Source organism: Carlito syrichta, unplaced genomic scaffold (genome assembly GCF_000164805.1).
Source record: "Carlito syrichta isolate Samal-C Ts95f unplaced genomic scaffold, Tarsius_syrichta-2.0.1 Scaffold142856, whole genome shotgun sequence".
In the NCBI taxonomy this organism is placed as follows: Eukaryota; Metazoa; Chordata; class Mammalia; order Primates; family Tarsiidae; genus Carlito; species Carlito syrichta.
Genome location: NW_007086952.1, coordinates 32,420 through 42,514, shown reverse-complemented (window position 1 = coordinate 42,514; position 10,095 = coordinate 32,420). Strand labels below are relative to the sequence as shown.

At 42.3% G+C, this 10,095-nt stretch overlaps 1 protein-coding gene across 5 annotated transcripts in view; it reads left to right on the top strand.

Moving 5' to 3' along the window:
• The window catches only part of GOLPH3L (golgi phosphoprotein 3 like), a 47,760-nt gene that overhangs the window by 36,603 nt on the left and 1,062 nt on the right, over positions 1-10,095 (top strand). The gene's annotated exons all lie outside the window — the stretch shown is intronic.

The following is a 10,095-nucleotide window of genomic DNA, read 5'->3' as shown; positions in this document are numbered from 1 at the left end:
TTTTTTTTTTTTTTTTGAGTTGGAGTCTCACTCTGTCGCCTAGGCTAGAGTGCAGTGGCACACTCATGGCTACCGCAGCCTCAACCTGCTAGGCTCATGTGATCTTTCTGCCTTAGCCTCTCAAGTGGCCAGAACTACAGGCATGTGCCACCATGCCAGCTAATTTTTTGACTTATTGTTGAGATGAGGTCTCACCAAGTTGCCCGGGCTAGTTTCGAACCCGTGGGCTCAGGCAATCCTCTTACCTTGGTCTCGCAAAGTGCTGGTTTTATAGGAATGAGACACCACACCTAGCCTATACCCAAAGCTTTCTCATCATCACCCATAAAAACTCTGTACTCATTAAAGAATAACCCTCTCTTTCTCCCACCAGCCCCTGGCAACCTCTATCTATTTCCTGTCTATGAATTTGCCCATTCTAGTGGAATCGTACAATATTTGTCTTCACTGTTTCTGGCTTATTTCACTAAGCATAATGTTTTCAAGAGCCATTCATGTTGCAGCAAATATAAAAGCTCCATTCCTTTTTATGGCTGAATAATATTCCATTGTTTGTAACACTTTTGTTTAACCATTCATCTGTTGGGGAATACTTGGCTTGTTTCTACCTTTTGACTATTGTGAATTATATTGCTGTGAACACTGGCATACAAATATCTGTTCAAGTTCCTTCTTTTAGTTCTTTTGCATATATGCCTAAGAGTACAATTTCTAGGTCTAATGGCAGTTTTGTGTTTAACCTGTTGAACCCACCAAACTTTTCCACCGAGACTCTATCATTCTATATTTTTACCACAGTGTGCCAGTTCCAGTTTCTCCATATCTTGGTCAACACTTGTTAATTTCTTTTCTTTTTTTTTAATTATAGCCATCCTAGCAGGCCTGAAGTATTATCTCCTTGTGGTTTTGATTTTCATTTTCAAATGCAAATAGTTTTCATGTCATGAATAATGACTAATGATATTGAGTTTATTTTCATGTGCTTATTCACCATTTGTGTATATCTTCTTTGGAGAAATGTCTAAGTCCTTTTCCCATTTATAATTTGGTTGTTTTAGTGTTGTTAAGTCTTAGAAATTCTTTGTTTTTATTTATTTATTCATTCATTTATTTATTTATTTTTTGAGTTGGTGTCTCACTCTGTCCTGCAGGCTGGAGTGCAGTGACATACACACAGTCACCGCAGCCTTGACCTGCTGGACTCAGGCAGTCCTTCCACCACAGCCTTCCAAGTAGCTGGAACCACAGGCATGCGCTACCACATCCAGCTAATTTTTTGATTTATTGTAGAGACAAGGTCTCACCAAGTTGCCTAGACTGGTCTCGAACCCCTGGGCTCAGGCAATCCTCTCACTCGGCCCCCCAAAGTGCTAGGATTACAGACTTGAGCTACCATGCCCGGCCTGGAATTTTCTATTTATACCAGGCATGTCCAGCCTTGTAAGGCCCAGAACAGCTAGTAATGCAACCCCACAAAATCTTTTAACATCGTGTGTTTTGTAGCATTTATTTTCTTCCTGACCCCATGCATAGTTTCATTTTTGAAGTTCACCATCATGCCTTATTCATGACATCACTTTTTGACCACACATACATTTGTAAGCAACTGTTTTCCATTATGAAGCACACAAAGAGCAAAATTCAAACAAACATTTCTGATAAGCACCTTGAGAACTCACTAAGAATTGCCAACTACTTCCATTGAACCAGATATTGATAGATTAGTTTTACAAAAACAAGGTTAAATTTCCCACTAGTTTGTTTGTTTTTTTTAAGTTTTCAGACAAGGTTAATTAGAGAAAGAAAGGAGAAAAGAAAGAATGACATGCCAGAGCTGGCATGGGTGAAAGAAACTGCCAAATTTCCCACTAGTTTTATATTGTTCTCATTTTTCTAAACTGTATAATAAAAAATCCAAAAAAGAAGTCTTATTATGTATAGACACTAACTATATTATATAATTTATGTGTCGCCCAGACTGGAGTGCAGTGGCCGCTTCCGGCCACCACAGCCTCGCCTGCTGCGCTCCTGCGATCCTTCCACCTCAGCCTTCCGAGTAGCCGGAATTACAGGCATGCACTACCACACCCGGCTGATTTTTTGATTTATTGTAGAGATGAGGTCTCGCTGCCCAGGTGGGTCTCGAACCCGCGGTCTCAGGCAATCCACTCACCTAAGCCTCCCAAAGGCACGGGATTACAGGCTGAGCCACCGAGCCCGGCTAATTTTTTTTCTTATTGTAGAGATGAGGTCTTGCCAAGTTGCCCAGGCTGGTCTTGAACCCCTGGGCTCAAGTAATCCTCTCACCTTCGCCTCCCAAAGTTCTGATGTTGCAGGTGTGAGCTACCTCACTCGGCCTTGTTCCTGACCTTTGAAGGAAAGCTTATAGTCTTTCAACATTGAGTGTGATGTTTGATGTGGGTTTTTCATAAATATTCTTTATCATTTTGAGGAATTTCCCTATTATCCTTAATTTTCTGAGAGTTTTTTTTTTAAGAAAGTTTGTTAGTTTTTGTCAGATGCCTTTTCTGAGTCAATTGAGATGGTCTTGTGGGGTTTTCATTCTATTAATATGATGTATTACATGATTTGATTTTATGTTGAATTCCTGGGTTATATTTCACTTGGTCATGGTGAATAGTCCTCATAATATATTATTGGATTTAATTTGCTAGTATTTTACTAAGGATTTTTCATTCATATGCATTAGGGATATTGATCTATACTTTTCTTGTCTTTTTCTTTTTTGGGGAGGTGGTAGTTTTAGAGACAGGGTCTCACTCTGTTGCCCCAGTTACAGTGCAGTGACGTGATCATAGCTCCTAGAGCCATGAACTCTCCTGGACTCAAGCAGTCCTCCCACCTTGTTCTCCCAAAGTGATAGGAATGAGCCACTGAGCCCAGCCTGTGACATCCTTTCTTGTGACATCCTTATCTGGCTTTGTTATTAGGGTAATACTGGCCTCGTATATTAAGTTAGGAAGTGTTCCCTCTTCAATGTTTTGAAGGAGGGTGAAAAGGATTGGTGTTAATTCTTGTTTAAATATTAGAATTCACTGATGAAACCATCTGGTTCAGGACTTTTCTTTGTTGAGAGGTTTTTGTTTACTGATTCAATCTCTTGTTATTCACCTGTTGAGATGTTCTATTTCTTCTGGAGTCAGTTTAGGTAATTTGTGTTTTTCAAGAAATTCATTTCTACTATGATTCATCATTTGTTGACATACAATTGTCTATAGTATTCTCTAATAATCCTTTTTGTCTTTGTATAGTCAATAGTAATGTCCCCACTTCCATTTCTGATTTTAATTATTTGTATCTTTTCTCCTTTTTTCTTTGTCAGTCTAGCTAAAGATTTGTTAATATTGTTGATCTTTTATCTTTGTTATTTTTGTTCTGCTAACTTTGGTTTTAGTTTGCTCTTCTTTTTCTAGTTTCCTAAGGAGTAAGTTTAGGTTATTTATTGGGATATTTCTTCTTTTTTAATGTAGATATTTATAGGTATAAATTTAACTCTCTGTACTACTTTTACTGTGTTGCATACATTTTGGTATGTTGCATTTTTATTTTCATTCATCTATTAAGTATTTTCTAATTTCCATTGTGATTTTTTCTTTGACTCATTGGTGTTTTAAGAGTGTATTGTTTAATTTCTTTTTTATAATCAGAGGCCATGTTGTTTAATTTCTACATTCATGTCAATGTTCCAATTTTCTTTGTTATCAATTCTAATTTCAATACATTATGGTCACAGAGGATACTTATATGGTAACTGTCTCTTAAAATCAATTGAGATTTAATTTGACTGGACGTGGTGGCTCATGCCTGTAATCCCAGCAGTATGAGAGGCAGAGACAAGAGGATTGCCTGAGCCCAGAATAAATCAAAAAATTTCTCAGGCCGGGAGCGGTGGCTCACACCTATAATCCCAGCACTTTGGGAAGCCAAGGTGAAAGGATGGCCTGAGACTGTAGGTTCGAGACCAGCCTGTACAACATGGAAAGACCTCATCTCTGTAATAAATCCAAAAATTTCAGCCTGTAATCCCGTGCCTTTGGGAGGCTGAGGTGAGTGGATTGCCTGAGCCCACGGTTCGAGACTAATTTTTGGATTTTTTTTTTTTTTGAGCTGAAGTCTCACTCTGTCACCCAGACTGCAGCCTCGACCTGCTGGGCTCCGGCGATCCTTCCGCCTCAGCCTTCGAAGTAGCTGGAACAACAGGCGCGCACTACCATGCCTGGCCATTTTTTATTTTACTGTAGAGATGAGGTCTCGCCAAGTTACCCAGGTGGGTCTCGAACCCGCCGGCTCAGGCAATTCACTCACCTCGGCCTCCCAAAGCGCAAGATTACAGGCTGAGTCACTGAGCCCGGCCAACTTTTTTTTTTTTAAGCAGGATTTATTGAGAGGACAGAAAAGCTACCACAATTGGAAGGGAACCTGAAGGGGTTGCCCTGTATTGAAACTTTTATCAACCGGGCTTGATGGCTCAGCCTGTAATCCCAGCACTTTGGGAGACTGAGGTGAGTGGATTACCTGAGCACGAGGGTTCAAGACCTGCCTGGGCAACTTGGCAAGACCTCATCTCTACAATAAATTAAAAAATTAGCTGGGCGCGGTAGCGCGCACCTGTAGTTCCCGTTCCTTGGAAGGCTGAGACAGAAGGATTGCCGGAACCTGGCAGGTCGAGGCTGCGGTGGCCGAGAGCGACCACTGAACTCCAGTATGGGCGACAGAGTGAGACTCCAACTCAAAAAAACAAAAACAAAACAAAACAAAACAAAATTACTGAAAAGGAGAAACTTCTGCCATTTTGCTATTTGTTTTCTATATGGCTTCTAGTTTTGTCCCTCATTTATTTCATTACTGCCATTTTTGGGGGGTTAGCTGATTTTTTTTTTATATGAAACATTTTGATTGCTCTTTAATTTTGTTTTGTGTATATTTTGTATATATTTAACATCCCAAGTTATGCCAATTTAATTTGAATTTATACCAACTTAATGTCAATAGCATATAAAAACTCTGCTCCTATATAGCTCCATCTCCCCTACTTTCTGTTATTGATGTAACAGACTATAACTTTATACATTGTGTGTCCTCTGACATAGGTTAATAATTGTTTGTAATGTATCTATCTGTTTAATCATATGAAAATAAAAAGTGGATTTATAAAACAAAATTATGGCCGGGCTTGGTGGCTCAGCCTGTAATCCCATGCCTTTGGGAGGCTGAGGTGAGTGGATTGCCTGAGCTCGCAGGTTCGAGACCCACCTGGGCAACTTGGCGAGACCTCATCTCTACAATAAATCAAAAAATTAGCCGGGTGTGGTAGCACGCGCCTGTAGTTCCAGCTACTTGGAAGGCTGAGGCGGAAGGATCGCCAGAGCCCAGCAGGTCGAGGCTGCAGTGGCGGGAGCGGCCACTGTACTCCAGTCTGGGCGACAGAGTGAGACTCCAACTCAAAAATATATATAAATAAAATAAATGAAAAACAGAATTATGGTCAGGCTCGGTGGCTCAGCCTATAGTCCCGCGCCTTGGGAGGCTGAGGTGAGTGGATTGCTTGAGCCCATGGGTTCAAGACCCACCTGGGCAAATTGGTGAGACCTCATCTCTACAATAAATCAAAAATTAGCCGGGTGTGGTAACACACGCCTGTTGTTCCAGCTACTTGGAAGGCTGAGGCGGAAAGATCGTCAGAGCCCAGCAGGTCAAGCCTGCGGTGACTGAGAGCTGCCACTGCACTGCAGTCTGGGCGACAGAGTGAGACTCCAACTAAAAAAAAAAAAAACAAAATTATAATAATACTAGCTTTTGTAATTGCTCGTGTATTTATCTTTACCAGAGATTTTTTTATGTCTTTATATTGCTTCAAGTTTTTGTCTAGCATCTTTTTATTTCAACCTGTAGGACTCCTTTTTGAAATTATTGCAGGGCAGGTCTACTTGTAACCACCTTTTTTGCTTTGTTTATCTGAGAAAGTCTTAATTTCTCTCTCATTTTTAAAGAGTAGTTTTTATGGATATAAAATTCCCGGCCACCGCAGCCTCCACCTGCTGGGCTCTGGCGATCCTTCCGCCTCAGCCTTTCGAGTAGCCGGAACTACAGGCGCGCGCTACCACACCCGGCTGATTTTTTGATTTATTGTAGAGATGAGGTCTCGCCAAGTTGCCCAGGCGGGTCTTGAACCCGCGGGCTCAGGCAATCTACTCACCTCAGCTTCCCAAAGGCGCGGAATTAGAGGCTGAGCCACCAAGCCCAGCTGGATATAAAATTCTTAGTTGACATCTTTCAGCATTCAAAATATATCCACCCACTGTCTTCTCACCTCTAAGGTTTCTGATGAGAAATAAGCTCATAATCTTATTGAGGATTTCTTATGTGTGATAAGTCTCTTCTCTATTTCTGTTTTCTAGATTCTCTCTTTATCGTTGGTTTCTGTTTGATTATAATGTGTCTCAGTATGTGTATCTTTGAGTTTATTCTACTTACAGTTCACTGAGCTTTTTTGATTTGTAAATTCATATCTTTCATCAAATTTGGAATGTTTTCAGCCATTATATCTTCAACTGTTTTTTCTGTTCCTTTTCCTTCTGAAGTTCCCACAATTCATATATTGGTCTGCTTGATGGTGTTCCACAGGTGCCTTAGTCTCTGTTCACTTTTTTCCTTTTTATTTTTTCTATTCCTCAGATTTGATCATTTCAACTGTCCTGTCTTCAAGTTTGCTTTTCTTTCTTCCACTTGCTCAGATCTGCTCTTGAACTCCTGTAGTATATTTTTATTTCAGTTATTATCCTTTTCGACTCCAGAATTTCGTTTTAGTTCCTTGTCTATCTCTTTATTTATATTCTCATTTTGTTTATACATAATTTTTCTGTCTTTGTTCATATCTTCCTGTAGCTCTTTGGACTTTTTTTTGTTTTTGAGTTGGAGTCTCACTCTGCTGCCCAGACTGGAGTGTAGTGGCATGCTCACAGTCACCACAGCCTTGACTTGCTGGGTTCAGGCAATACTTCCACTTCAACCTTCCAATAGCTAGAACTACAGGCATGTACCACCACTCCCGGCTAATTTTCGATTTATTGTAGAGATGAGTCTCACCATGTTGCCCAGGGTGGTCTCAAACCCATGAACTCAGGCAGTCCTCTTACCTCTACCTCTCAAAATGTTTTGCCCCCATTTTTATGTGTTTGTGTCCAGCTAGCTCTTTGGATATTTTTAAGACAGTTGTTTTCAAGTCTTTCTCTAGTAAATCTAACTTCTGGGCTTCCTCAGGTACATAGTCAGTTGATTTGTTTTTGTTCCATTGAATTGGCCATACATTGCTGTTTCTTTTTTTTTTCCTTTTTTTTTTTTTTTTTTTTGAGTTTGAGTCCCACTCTGTCACCCAGGATGGAGTGCAGTGGCACACTCACAGCCACTGCAGCCACAACCTGCTGGGCTCAGGAGATCCTTCTACCTCAGCCTTCCAAGTAGCTGGAACTACAGATGCACGCCACCACGCCCAACTAATTTTTTTATTTATTGTAGAGATGAGGGCTCCCCAAGTTGCCCAGGCTGGTCTCGAACCCGTGGCCTTAGGCAATCCTTTCACCTCAGCCTCCCAAAGTACTGGGATTATAGATGTGAGCCACCACGCCCTGTCACTTTCCTGTTTCTTTTGTTTGTTTGTTTTTGTTTTGAGTTGGAGTCTCACTCTGTCGCCCAGACTGGAGTGCAGTGGCTGCTTCCGGCCACCGCAGCCTCAACCTGCTGGGCTCCAGCAATCCTTCCACCTCAGCCCTCCAAGTAACTGGAGCTATAGGCGCGCGCTACCACGCCCGGCTAATTTTTTGATTTGTTGTAGAGATGAGTTCTCGTCAAGTTGCCCAGGCCGGTCTTGAACTCGCGGGCTCAGGTAAACCACTCACCTTGGCCTCCCAAAGTGCTGGGATTACAGGCTGAGCCACCGAGCCCGGCCTCCTGTTTCTTTGTATGTTTTGTATTGTTGGTGAAAACTGAACATTTAAATCTTATAATGTAGTAACTCTGGAAATCAGATTCTCTTCCTTTCACATGATTTGCTGGGTTTTTTTAAATGTTGTATAGTATTTCTGTGTGGGAAATTAGCCTGAAATGAAAGTTTAAGATCTTCTTGGGTCTTTTTTTTTCTTTTTTTTTTTTTTTTTTTGAGTTGGAGTCTCACTCCATTGCCCAGGCTGGAGTTCCTTGGCACACTCACGGCCACCCCAGCGTCGACCTGCTGGACTATGGTAATCCTTCCGCCTCTGCCTTCCAAGTAGCTGGAACCACAGGCGTGTGCCACTATGCCCGGCTAATTTTTGTTTTACTGTAGAGACAAGGTCCTGCCAAGTTGCCCGGGCTGGTCTGGAGCCCATGGGCTCAGGCAATCCACTCGCCTTGGCCTCCCAAAGTGCTGGAATTACAGGCTGAGCCACGGAGCCCAGCTTTCTTGGGTCTTTTCTAAGGCTACATCTTTCCTGGAGAATGCACAGTGACTTTGTAAATGCCCCCATTTTTATGTGTTTGTTTTGAATATAAAAGCAAGCAAACAAACAAAAAAAAGGTGCTGCTCCTTTAAATTCCCTGGAAATTTCTTCAACTGTTGGAGGTTAGAACAATGGCAGCCAGTCTCTCATCAATGTGCCTGCAACTCAGCGATCAAAAGCAACAATACATAATCAGAATACAGAATCCCTCTTTCATTTAGTTTTGTAATCCCATTTTTAGTTAATTGTTGTGTGTGGTGTGAAAGAGTTCCAACTTCATTCTTTTGCATGAGAATGTCCCAACACCATTTGTTGAAAAGTCTAGGCATTCTTCCATTGAGTTGCGTTGGTACCATTGTCAAAAATCATTTGACCATAGAGCTATACATGTGGGTGTATTTCTTTTTTTTTCTTTTTTTTTTTTGCGTTGGAGTCTCACTCTGTCACCCAGACTGGACTGCAGTGGCCGCTCCCAGCCACCGCAGCCTCGACCTGCTGGGCTCCGGTGATCCTTCCGCCTCAGCCTTCCAAGCAGCCAGAACTACAGGCGCATGCTACCACACCTGGCTAATTTTTGATTTATTGTAGAGATGAGGTCTCGCCAAGTTGCCGAGGCGGGTCTCGAACCCGCGGGCTCTGTCAGTCCACTCACCTCAGCCTCCCAAAGGCGCAGGATTAAAGGCTGAGCCACTGAGCCCGGCTGGGTTTATTTCTGAACTCTTTTTTATCGATCTGTATGTCTTTTGTCTGTAGTTATGCCGATACCACATTATCTTGATTATTGCAGCTTTTTAGTAATTTATAACCTGGAAATATGAGCTCTTCAACTTTGTTTTTCCAACAAAGCCTGGGCAACATAGCAAGACCTCATCTCTACAAAAAAATTAGCTGGGCGTGGTGATGTGCACCTGTAGCCCCAGCTGCTCATGAGGCTGAGGCGGAACAATCACTTGGGCCCAGGAAGTCAAGGCCGTGGTGAGCCGTGATCAAGCCACTATACTCCAGCCTGGATGATAGAGTGAGACCATACTCCTTCCTCCCAAAAATACAAGAATGATTAACAGTGTCACAGAAAGGTCATATAAGAACAGAAATAAGCCGGGCTTGGTGGCTCAGCCTGTAATCCCACACCTTTGGGAGGCTGAGGTGAGTGGATTGCCTGAGCCTGCGGGTTCGAGACCCGCCTGGGCAGTGAGACCTCAACTCAACAATAAAATCACAAAATCAGCCGGGCGTGGTAGCGCATGCCTGTAATTCCGGCTACTTGGAAGGCTGAGGCGGAAGGATCACCGGAGCCCAGCAGGTCAAGGCTGCGGTGGCCAGGAGCGGCCACTGCACTCCAGTTTGGGCGACAGAGTGAGACTCCAACTCAAATAAAAAAAAAAAAAAAAAAAAAAGAACAAATAAAGTTCATAAGCTCTAACAATATAAGTCGTTGGTGACCTTTTTTTAAAGGTGGTTTAACGTGAAATATAGTTGGAGTCAAAACCAGAGTATAAAAGCCTAGGGATTGCCAGGCTCGGTGGCTCAGCCTGTAATCCCGTGCCTTTCGGAGGCTGAGGTGAGTGGATTGCTTGAGCCCGCGGGTTCGAGACCCGCC